Here is an 11,003-nt window from a genome sequence, read left to right as displayed (position 1 = left end):
AATTGTAGGCTGCCTTGCGAGCCTCTTGGGGATTTCTGTGAACAGAAAAATGTTTTAATATGGCCGCCCTATAGGTGGACCACCGGGAATGATTTTGGTCCTCCAGCCCTGCAAAGAAACTGGAGTACTCTGGGGAGAATGTCCACTTTACATATTGGATACAGCTTTGGCTGTCCTTCAAATGAAAAGTCTCCATCATTTGCTCATAGAGCTCCAAGTGTTCCCAAACAGAGTACTTGGCGTTCTTATGATAAGGCGTGATGACACTCCTGATTGCCTTAATCTGTTTCAATGGGTCCTTAATCAAGGCCCTTTTTGCCTTATTGGCCTTTTTGGTTCGGGTAACCCTTGTCCATTCATCCTCTGACTCAGAGGCACTGCTCCCAGAGGTTCCTGTCTGATCTTCCAGGTTTTCCCGGATTCTGCGAGCCTGGGAATGGCTGGCAGAATGTGGGGACCTGGTCTCCTGTGTCCTGTACCGCTCAGAGGAGTCTTCAGATCCCTCCTTGCTGCCAGGATTTGATGGGTACCCCCCCCCACTGACCTAACTGGGCAGAGGTTTTCAGGATGCCCTTAATGGGCCTACTCTCCTGGGGTTCCCCACCAAATTGCACTGTGCTTGGGTGCCCATACCCGGATGCCCGCCCCTCCATTCCTGGGTGGTACTGGCCTATGAGCCCCATGCTTCTGGCTGGATAGTAATCTGCCATCCCTGTGGCCCTGTGCTCATGTGTGCCAGGGGACATGGGGGTGGCAGAGTCCAGGGACTGAGAGAAATAAAGACCTCTGGTACTAGGGCTCCTGGGGTTATGCTCAGGAGTTTCTCTTTCCCAGCGAACCTCATCTCTACCCGCCCCTGCTCCCTGTTGCAATGGAAGAGCCTGCGCCTTCGGTTCCTCAGTTAAGGCCTTATTAGACTAGACTCTATCAGTCTCTCCTGCATCGCTACCTGCTGTTGGAGCCTATCATTGTGCTGGCAGAGAGCCTCATTCTCTCTCTGCGTTTCCTGATTGGTCCTGGAGCACTGGGCCAGTCTTTGCTGCAGGAGGGTTACCTCCTGAGCTGTGTCCCTATTGGCCTGCTCCTTTCTTGCCAGAGCATCCTCCACCTTCCTGGTGTGCTCTAACAAGTTCTGGTGTTCTTTTTGGAGGTCACCCAGTCCCTGGAGGGCCAGGTGATTTTCTTCCATTTTCCTTTTTAAGTAGCAGACTTCCTGGCCTAAGGTATCCCTTTCCTGACTAAGAGCCTGCATCTGTGCCGCCAGGTCGTCCCTTTGCCTTTGGAAGGCACCCGCTTTCTGGCGCTCCTGGTCAAACTCTGCCTGGGTATCCAGGTCTTTCAGGATCAGTTTATTGCTCTCCTCTTTCTCTCTGTCTAGTTGGATTTGCAGGGTGGCTACCTGCTCTCTGCATGCCCTGTTGAAATTGATCTGTTGCTCCAGCTTTTTCTGGCTCTGCAGTAGGGAGTCCAAACTGTCTTGGCGTTCCTTCTGCAAAGCCAGAATTCTGGTATCCTGGTCTGTCTTTTCCTGTTGCAGTATATCCATGTCCTCTTTTATTTTAATGATATACTGCCTACTATCATTTTCTGACTCCTGGCTCCCCTGCAGCCTCTGCTCAGAAGAGACCAGGTCAGATTGGACCTTCTCTAACGCCATCTGTCGCTTGTTCGCCAGATCTTGGCTTTCCGTACATTTATCCTGCATGTCTCCCATATATAGGTACAGGTATGCCGCTATCCTAACCATCTTGTCTTGTTCATCCTTAGCTTTAGGAGTCATGTATAGTTCACTCAGGGCCACATGTAGGGGACCCTGATCTCCCCATATATCTGACCCTGTTTCAGTGACCTGTTGCGTGATGGCCTGCAACCAGACCATGCGGTCCTGGTGAGTCCACTCACCTCTCACAAATAACTTATGTAAGAAGTGCTCTCTGGCTATTTTCATGTCTACTAAGGTCGTCATTCTAGAGATTGGTCTCTGTCCTGATTTACAGAAATTTGTATTTTATTTTTGCAAAACAGACCTTTTCCTTAGAGTGTTCCTTTGAGGAGTGCTTTACAGCGTAACACAGCGTGTGCTCCGACCGGATATGTGTATCTGGTCAGCTGGCACGCTGTATTAATCTGCACAAGTGATACAAGTGATAGATCTAATCCAAACGTCCGGCACGAGCCCCCAATTTGTAAGAGGATTCAATTCAACACTACAGCTAAGTCAATGCCTAGTCTGGGATACTGAATGGAAACCCTTATTAATATATCTTTATGTCCAGTTCATGCGTTCTGGATGACTACCCCTATATAACACCCCTCTCTTGGAATCCCCCCCGACCCCACTGAGCCAAGAAGTAGTTCTGTTTTGCAAGTTTAAAGGTTTATTTGATAATTTAAACAATATATATATATATATCACGCTTTATAATAAATTAATAATTGAATATCACACTGAATCTGAGCAGTAATCAATAATGGATAGTCTGGCACTAGCACACTTGTGAATAGGAACAGAAGAATAAGGTGGTAGAGAATGCTTTATATAAGTTCAGATGGATGTAATGTTGAATGAAAATGCAATACAGAAAAGACTCAATATGATTTCAACAAAACAATGTAATCACTTTTCTCTGGCAATCCCCTCCCCCCTTTATGCAATGCAAGGAAATGGAAGGAAAACACACGGTTCTCAGAAATGCAATCAAATGTAATTCAGTTCACCCCAGCAAGCTTAGACTACAGAAGTTGGAAACACAGGCCCAAAATGCTTTTATATGTGCTGGCAATGAAGTGAAAAATATGCTAAAATGCTTTTAATTCCCTCTAGAGGTTCAGGGTGAGTGGTATCTAGTTAATATTAGTCCAGGCTCACTCTGGCAATGATTCAGGGATGGTTCTTAAGAGGCAAACGAATTTTTAGCAAGGAAACTGCTGTTTTCACCCGTAGAGAAATTTGCAAATCGCGGTAAATCCGCGAGTGCGTTTTTCGCGCTTGCGGTAAAAGTATCGGGGGTAGGAATGCGGTTCTAAGTTCGTAGGAAAGCTGAGATTCTAAGCTTTCAGAGGAAAGTTACTGCAAGTCACGGAGATATGAGCGATATGGTAAAGGTCGTTTTTCAGATTTGAAATTTTAAAGTTCAAAATGACAAATGACAGCTAGCAACTAGAAATGACAGGTGACAGCTTTACAAATGACAGGTGACAGTTAGGAGGCAGTTCTACTTAGATTAAAATAGCTTGGATTAGATTATTTTAACTAAGAGATTGGTTCTGCCCAGTTCTACTAGGTACTCACACTGAATTAGAATGGGCCTCGCCACGGATCTGGTCAGGTTTTAGACTGGACTCTGGTCTGGTCTCTGCACTTCACATTGATCTGGGTCAGCTCTCTGGTTCTGCTAACAGTGGTCTGGGACAGCTCTGCTCTCTCTGGATTGATGGATTTGAAGTCTGGATCTCTGAATGTGGTATGGTCCGGCAGAGCGCGTTGCAGCAAATGGAATTGAATGTCCCTATCTGTCCTGTCTGTCTGCTTTTATGTGTTTTGAAAATGGGTGTGTGTGCAGCATCACTAGGCTCTACCCCTCTCCACTTGTCATTGGCCACTTCCTCCTCTTCCCCTTGATTGGGGGAATGAAATGAAGTGTCATCATGATGAGGTCTGTTTATGATGCAGAGAACCCACCCCTGTCAACTTTACACACAATCTATATTTGATCCAAAAGACATATTTGCACAGGTACACATTTGTTTAAAATTACATGCACCCATCACATATCACAGGAGGTATACCCTGTCCAAATCTGCTCTTCCTGGGAGCTTGCATTGAGAAATGGCAACATATTTCACTTTTTGGTCAGGTTACCAATATCAGATTCTTACTCAAATGTATACACATGTGCGCAAGGAGTATGGACATTACTTGATGAAGTGTCAGATTTTTAACATGCATACATTTTAAGTAATACCCTCTTAACTGCTAGTTTGCCCCCAGATCATGCCACCGGTTCTAAAAACCTCTTAAAATGTGGGCAGAAAAATCACAAGAATTATGGTATCATTTAAATAATTATGACAAGTCCGTACTATGAGTTATTCATCTTTTTCTAAAACCATATTCTGGCTACAGGGGTGTGGTTTCCCCCCAGCACAAGGTTGAATTTCTGGTTTTTCCAGTTCTGCCAAGCCAGCTTGCTCTCACAGGCAGTGCTCCTCCCCTTTCTTTCCAGGAGGAAGCCACTTTTTACGGCCCCATAATAAAACATTTGCCTGAGTCCGGACAGGGCTTTGTTCAATTTCCTGCAGAGCCCAGGTAATTCAATCAGGGAAGTGTCATATCCCTTTTGGTGGGAGCAGCAAAAGGGCAGCTAGGCCTGGGAACACAGCTGTTGTGCAAGTCTCATCTCCTGTCGGGGGTAGCTGGTGGGCAGAATTCAGTTCCTTAAGCCAGGCCCCAGCTAAAATGTCACTTTTTGTTACCCAGTTTAAGTCAAGACAATGTTTACATATGCAGCTAGAATGCTGATTCTAAGTCCAAAACTATGGCATTTTAACAGTGACAACTATGTGCCACTCAAAAGTAGGTCACTCAGTTAATTTAAACATTTTCGATTTTTGGTAGTTTTAAATCCAGTTTCAGTTAGGCTGCTGCAGACCTGCAGAGCTCAGCCAGTCTTGTTATGAACATTCAAGTCACTTCAGAATATAACTTTACATTGTATCCACCTCTCAGTAAGTCTTTCTTTGGCATGCTTTGGGTTCATCTATTCAGTTTTACATGAAAAAGAAAAGAAAAGTCTGGTGCTGTTTTAAAACGCCGGCTTTCTGATAGTGGTGAGTACTGGTACTGCACCCATTTTTGGGATTTAAGAAAATGAATTCCCCACAATTCTAGGTTGCTTTTGGCAATCAGCATTGCCATTCCCAATGGTTTCAGGCTACTGTGTGGGTAGTCCAATGGTGGTTTTAGGCAGTGCCCTTCTGTGCCCATAACATCGGCAAAATGAGTGGCAGCCTATTCTTCATGCATTTCCCTGTGCATTTTCTGGGAAGCTCTGGCCATCATGATGTTTTCCATGTCAGTACTGCACAGTTTTTGAGGTAGGGCTCGGATGCATGGGTAAAAACATCCCACAGGATGGGTATGTTGTGTCCAGAGGGGCGGCCTCGTTGCTGCAGTGTGGGCGTCTGTTGGCCAGGGGCTGAGTATGTTGTGTCCAGAGGGGCGGCCTTGTTGCTGCAGTGTGGCCGTCTGTTGGCCAGGGGCTAAATATGTTGTGTCCGGAGTTGGTTGTAGTTAGAGGTGCATGTTTATGATGTTCAAAGTTTGGGCAGAGGTTTTTTTTTTTAATTTTTAAAGCTGTGTGCGAGTACTTTCAATTGAGGGTGAACTTGTTGAAAACATTGTTTATGCAGCAGCAATAAATGCTTTTGCAGCAGCAAAGTCCAGGAAAGTACCCTTAACGTAGACGAAAAAAGACACAAAACTTTAAAAATCAAGACTGTACTGTTTGTGTACTCTGCTTTGTCTGAGGAATTACTGCAAAGTTCTTGAATCAAAATGTAATAAAACCTGTTTCAGTTGTTTATCAGTGATTTATTGACGTTGGGTAGGAGTTACTTAAGGGTGGAGCGGCCGAGTGCGCAGGGGGGGTGGGCATTCTAGTGTTTTGTCCTGGGCACCAAATGGACTAGAAACTGCCCTGTTTGTCATTCGGGATGCGGGGAATCCCCGCCCTGCCAGAGAGGAGAAATGAAACTGGCGAGCATCTGCTCAAGGAAACGAAACAGGACAGTGCGGCCTGATCACTACCCCTCCACATTGCCTCCTCCCCATCCAGAAGTATCTCAGTCAAGAGTCCGATGCGGAGCTCCCTGATTGGCCAGAAGCATTAACCGAAGGGACGGGGCAGTATATTTATTAAGGAGACCCAACATTACGAAGCAACCTCTGCTGGCCTTGAATCAGTTGCTGCGGGTCACCCGAGACAGCGCACACACTCCGCCGGCAGCCTGCCTGCCCTGACACATCTCAACATCCCTGCACGCGGCCCGAAACACCTCTCTGCACCTTACGACATCGGCTGCCGCCAAAACCTTCAGTCCTGACTGACCTCTTAACCCCACCCCCCCCCTCCACTGTCCAGAGAGATAGAGAACCTCTGCCACGCTTTCTGCGGCACCCGCAATCCTTGTTTACACCGTCGTAAGTATTGCGCACGTAATTGCGTTTTTCTAATACCTATTATCCATGGTCTCTGCACCATTTAACGTAAAATCTTTAAGGTGTACAAACTTTAACCACTTCATATGTACTGAATGCCATCACGGTTATCTTAATGGGTTCTTATAGGTTTCTGTTAAAGAGACGACTCCAGAAAAGGGGTGGTGGGGGGGGGAGAGAGATGGGAGGGGCCAACAGGGAGAAGGAGAGAGGGGGTGCATGAGAGGGGTTGAGGGGGGCCATGAACATTCTTGTAGACATTTGAAGCAGAGTGTCCTCTATATAACGCGGGGCTCATAAAACAAATGGGGGTGGGGGTACAGAGGACGAGAAAGAGAATGGGAGAGAGATGGGGAGAGGCACAGAGGGAGAAGGAGAGAGAGAGAGATGGGAAGAGAGTGAGACGGGGGAGAGAGAGATATGTGAATAGAGAAATGGGGAGGAGAGAGATGGAGAGAGATGGGGTTGGGGAGAGAAAAGAAGAGAGATGGAGAGGGCGATGGGGAGAGGGGAGTTTGCACGTGGCAGGGCTACAGAGTCACTATGCTAGATTGCGTTGCAAAGGGGGGGTCACATTTATGAATATATTTTTTTTATAAAGGATCACAGGGCCCGAGTGGGAATCCAAGGGCCAACCATGGGGTGTGCTGAAGATGAACAAAGGTAGACTGCACCCCAACTAAAGGTCTCCTGCGAGTGGGGCATCCGCGCAAGTTTGAAACGTGTTCCTGTCCAGGGGAAGAAACGTGTTCCTGCCCAGGGGAACTGCTTCTAGCAGAGGGGCAGATTAACACGTGTGCCATCCTGTTGTACAGCATTGCACAGTATGATCCAGGGGGAACCGAGCCGCTTTGCCAGGCTCCACTGGATTGCTGATCCAGGGGGAACCGAGCCGCTTTGCCAGGCTCCACTGGATTGCTGATCCAGAGGGAACAGAGCCGCTTCAGGCTCCACTGGATTGCACTGTGTGATTTAGAGTGAGCAGAGCCAGTGTCTGCAAAGATGCACTACATTGTGTGATCTAGAGGGAACCGAGCCAGTGTACCAGGCTGCACTGCATTGCACGGTGTGACCTAGGGGGAGCAGAGCCAGAGTTCCAGGCTTCACTGGATTACACTGTGCTTTAGAGGGAGCAGAGCCAATGGGACAGAATGCAAAGCATTGCAGCGTGTGATGTAGAGGGAGATGAGCCAGTGTACCTGGCTACTCTGCATTGCACTGTTTAATCTAGGGGGAGCAGATCGAGCATACCAAGATGCAGTGCATGCAATGTACATTGTGATCTAGGGGTAGCAGAGCCAGTGAGCCAGGCTGCACTGCATTACACGGCATGCTCTAGGAGCAGAGCCAGTGTGCCAGGCTTCACTGCATTGCACAGTGTGATCTAGGGGGAGTAGAGCCCCAGGCTGCTCTGCATTACACTGTATGCTCCAACAGGAGCAGAGCCAGTGTGCAAGGATGCCCTGCAATGCACTGTTTGATATAAAGGGAGCAGAGCCAGGGTGCAAGGATGCACTGCATTACACTGTGGGATGTAGAGGGAGAAAAGCCGGTGTGCCACTGTGTGATCTAGAGCTAGCATAGGCAGTGTGCCATGCAAGGCTGCATTGTGATGTGTGTTCTTGAGAGGGCAGATCTATTGTGTCGGGCTGTATCAGTACAGCATTGTGTGCTGCTAGAGGTGCAGCAGAGTCTAGACAATCAAAGCTGTACACTTTGGTGGCGCTGGAGAGCAGAAACCGCAGTTGAACCAGTGGTGTGCCAGGCAGGCACCTGTGGCTCAGGCTTGCTTTTCAACTCATTAGAATTATAGCGCATATTTTCAGTGCTTAATTTGTAAAACAAAAATAAGAGCTGGGGCCCAAATATTTTCTATCACTCCTGTGACTGCGGGTGGGCAGTTCCCTACCACTGCTGCTCCCCACAGCGTCGACATATTTGGGGTTACAATACAGCTCACAGCGGCTCATTGTAGTTGATGGGTGCGCGGATACAATAAGTGCTGGTGCTCAAAAATAAGTGCCAGGGTACAGCCCTGGCAAACGCCCCCATAAATTAAGCACTCTTAGCGTTTTAGCGTCTTAGACCTCGTACAACAATATGTTTATTTTTTAATCGTAGGCTAACATTCATAGAAAGTTTTGAAAAAGAAATTCGGACGAATTACTCCAGGGGAAAACTTTTTATAATGTTGGAGGATCCCCCTTGATGGGAGGAGTAAGTGGTGGTTTGCTTTAAGGCTGTATTTGATAAATAATGCTGAAACTAGAGGCGAGCTGGGAAGGGGGAAAGGGCAGCTCCCCCACTCTCCCAGGTTGGCTGGGCTGTGTTCCCTGTGCCAGAACTGCAATCTATTTCAAAAGACAACATCCTTCAGAATCCAACCTGCTTTGAAGGGCCCGAGTTCTGAAAGGCCTTCTCAGCTGGGGTGAGGCAGTAGTCTTGATGTTAGCAATGTTTCAGCAGCGGGTGATGTCCATAGGCCACAGGCGCAAGTTCATGCCGCCCAGCAGCAGCGCCTGCGTGCCACCACACATGGGCCACCACAGTGAGTGAGAGGGAGAAGTCCTTGGGCCGCAGGCGCAGGTTCATGCTGCCCAGCAGCAGCGCCTGTGTGGCCACCGCACATGGCCCTCCACAGTGCGTGAGAGGGTGAAGTCCTTGGGCCACAGGCGCAAGTTCATGCCGCCCAGCAGCAGCGCCTGCGTGCCACCACACATGGCCCTCCACAGTGCGTGAGAGGGGGAAGTCCTTGGGCCGCAGGCGCAGGTTCATGCTGCCCAGCAGCAGCGCCTGTGTGGCCACCGCACATGGCCCTCCACAGTGCGTGAGAGGGTGAAGTCCTTGGGCCACAGGCGCAAGTTCATGCCGCCCAGCAGCAGCGCCTGCGTGCCACCACACATGGGCCACCACAGTGAGTGAGAGGGAGAAGTCCTTGGGCCGCAGGCGCAGGTTCATGCCGCCCAGCAGCAGCGCCTGCGTGCCACCACACATGGCCCTCCACAGTGCGTGAGAGGGGGAAGTCCTTGGGCCGCAGGCGCAGGTTCATGCTGCCCAGCAGCAGCGCCTGTGTGGCCACCGCACATGGGCCACCACAGTGAGTGAGAGGGAGAAGTCCTTGGGCCGCAGGCGCAGGTTCATGCTGCCCAGCAGCAGCGCCTGTGTGGCCACCGCACATGGCCCTCCACAGTGCGTGAGAGGGTGAAGTCCTTGGGCCACAGGCGCAAGTTCATGCCGCCCAGCAGCAGCGCCTGCGTGCCACCACACATGGGCCACCACAGTGAGTGAGAGGGAGAAGTCCTTGGGCCGCAGGCGCAGGTTCATGCCGCCCAGCAGCAGCGCCTGCGTGCCACCACACATGGCCCTCCACAGTGCGTGAGAGGGGGAAGTCCTTGGGCCGCAGGCGCAGGTTCATGCTGCCCAGCAGCAGCGCCTTTGTGGCCACCGCACATGGGCCACCACAGTGAGTGAGAGGGAGAAGTCCTTGGGCCGCAGGCGCAGGTTCATGCAGCCCAGCAGCAGCGCCTGTGTGGCCACCGCACATGGCCCTCCACAGTGCGTGAGAGGGTGAAGTCCTTGGGCCGCAGGCGCAGGTTCATGCTGCCCAGCAGCAGCGCCTGCGTGCCACCACACATGGCCCTCCACAGTGAGTGAGAGGGGGAAGTCCTTGGGCCGCAGGCGCAGGTTCATGCCGCCCAGCAGCAGCGCCTGCATGGCCACCGCACATGGGCCACCACAGTGAGTGAGAGGGAGAAGTCCTTGGGCCGCAGGCGCAAGTTCATGCTGCCCAGCAGCAGCGCCTGCGTGGCCACCACACATGGGCCACCACAGTGAGTGAGAGGGAGAAGTCCTTGGGCCGCAGGCGCAGGTTCATGCCGCCCAGCAGCAGCGCCTGCGTGCCACCACACATGGCCCTCCACAGTGAGTGAGAGGGGGAAGTCCTTGGGCCGCAGGCGCAGGTTCATGCCGCCCAGCAGCAGCGCCTGCGTGGCCACCGCACATGGGCCACCACAGTGAGTGAGAGGGGGAAGTCCTTGGGCCGCAGGCGCAGGTTCATGCCGCCCAGCAGCAGCGCCTGCGTGGCCACCGCACATGGCCCTCCACAGTGAGTGAGAGGGGGAAGTCCTTGGGCCGCAGGCGCAGGTTCATGCCGCCCAGCAGCAGCGCCTGCGTGGCCACCACACATGGCCCTCCACAGTGCGTGAGAGGGTGAAGTCCTTGGGCCGCAGGCGCAGGTTCATGCCGCCCAGCAGCAGCGCCTGCGTGGCCACCACACATGGCCCTCCACAGTGCGTGAGAGGGTGAAGTCCTTGGGCCGTAGGCGCAGGTTCATGCCGCCCAGCAGCAGCGCCTGCGTGGCCACCGCACATGGCCCTCTGCAGTGAGTGAGAGGGAGAAGTCCTTGGGCCGCAGGCGCAAGTTCATGCCGCCGAGCAACAGCGCCTGCGTGCCACCACACATGGGCCACCACAGTGAGTGAGAGGGGGAAGTCCTTGGGCCGCAGGCATAAGTTCATGCCGCCCAGCAGCAGGGTGTGTATGGCCACCGCACATGGCCCTCCACAGTGAGTGAGAGGGGGAAGTCCTTGGGCCGCAGGCGCAGGTTCATGCCGCCCAGCAGCAGCGCCTGCGTGGCCACCGCACATGGGCCACCACAGTGAGTGAGAGGGGGAAGTCCTTGGGCCGCAGGCATAAGTTCATGCCGCCCAGCAGCAGCGCCTGCGTGGCCACCACACATGGCCCTCCACAGTGCGTGAGAGGGTGATGTCCTTGGGCCGCAGGCG

General features: G+C 51.5%; 1 protein-coding gene across 4 annotated transcripts in view; it reads left to right on the top strand.

Moving 5' to 3' along the window:
- Positions 1 to 5,815: 5,815 nt before the first annotated feature.
- Positions 5,816 to 11,003, top strand: part of LOC138503307 (interferon alpha-inducible protein 27-like protein 2A) — a 119,888-nt gene continuing 114,700 nt past the window's right edge. Inside the window, exon 1 of one of the 4 annotated variants that reach the window (XM_069622920.1) lies at positions 5,816 to 6,202. The gene's annotated coding sequence lies outside the window, so the exon portion shown is untranslated. The remainder of the gene's footprint in view (positions 6,203 to 11,003) is intronic. The other 3 variants (XM_069622921.1, XM_069622922.1, XM_069622923.1) reach the window with 3 other exon arrangements.

This window comes from Ambystoma mexicanum, chromosome 11, assembly GCF_040938575.1.
Source record: "Ambystoma mexicanum isolate Mex_15411 chromosome 11, UKY_AmexF1_1, whole genome shotgun sequence".
Classification (NCBI taxonomy): Eukaryota; Metazoa; Chordata; class Amphibia; order Caudata; family Ambystomatidae; genus Ambystoma; species Ambystoma mexicanum.
Note: the sequence above shows the minus strand (reverse complement) of the source record. Positions and strands in the feature narration are given on the sequence as shown.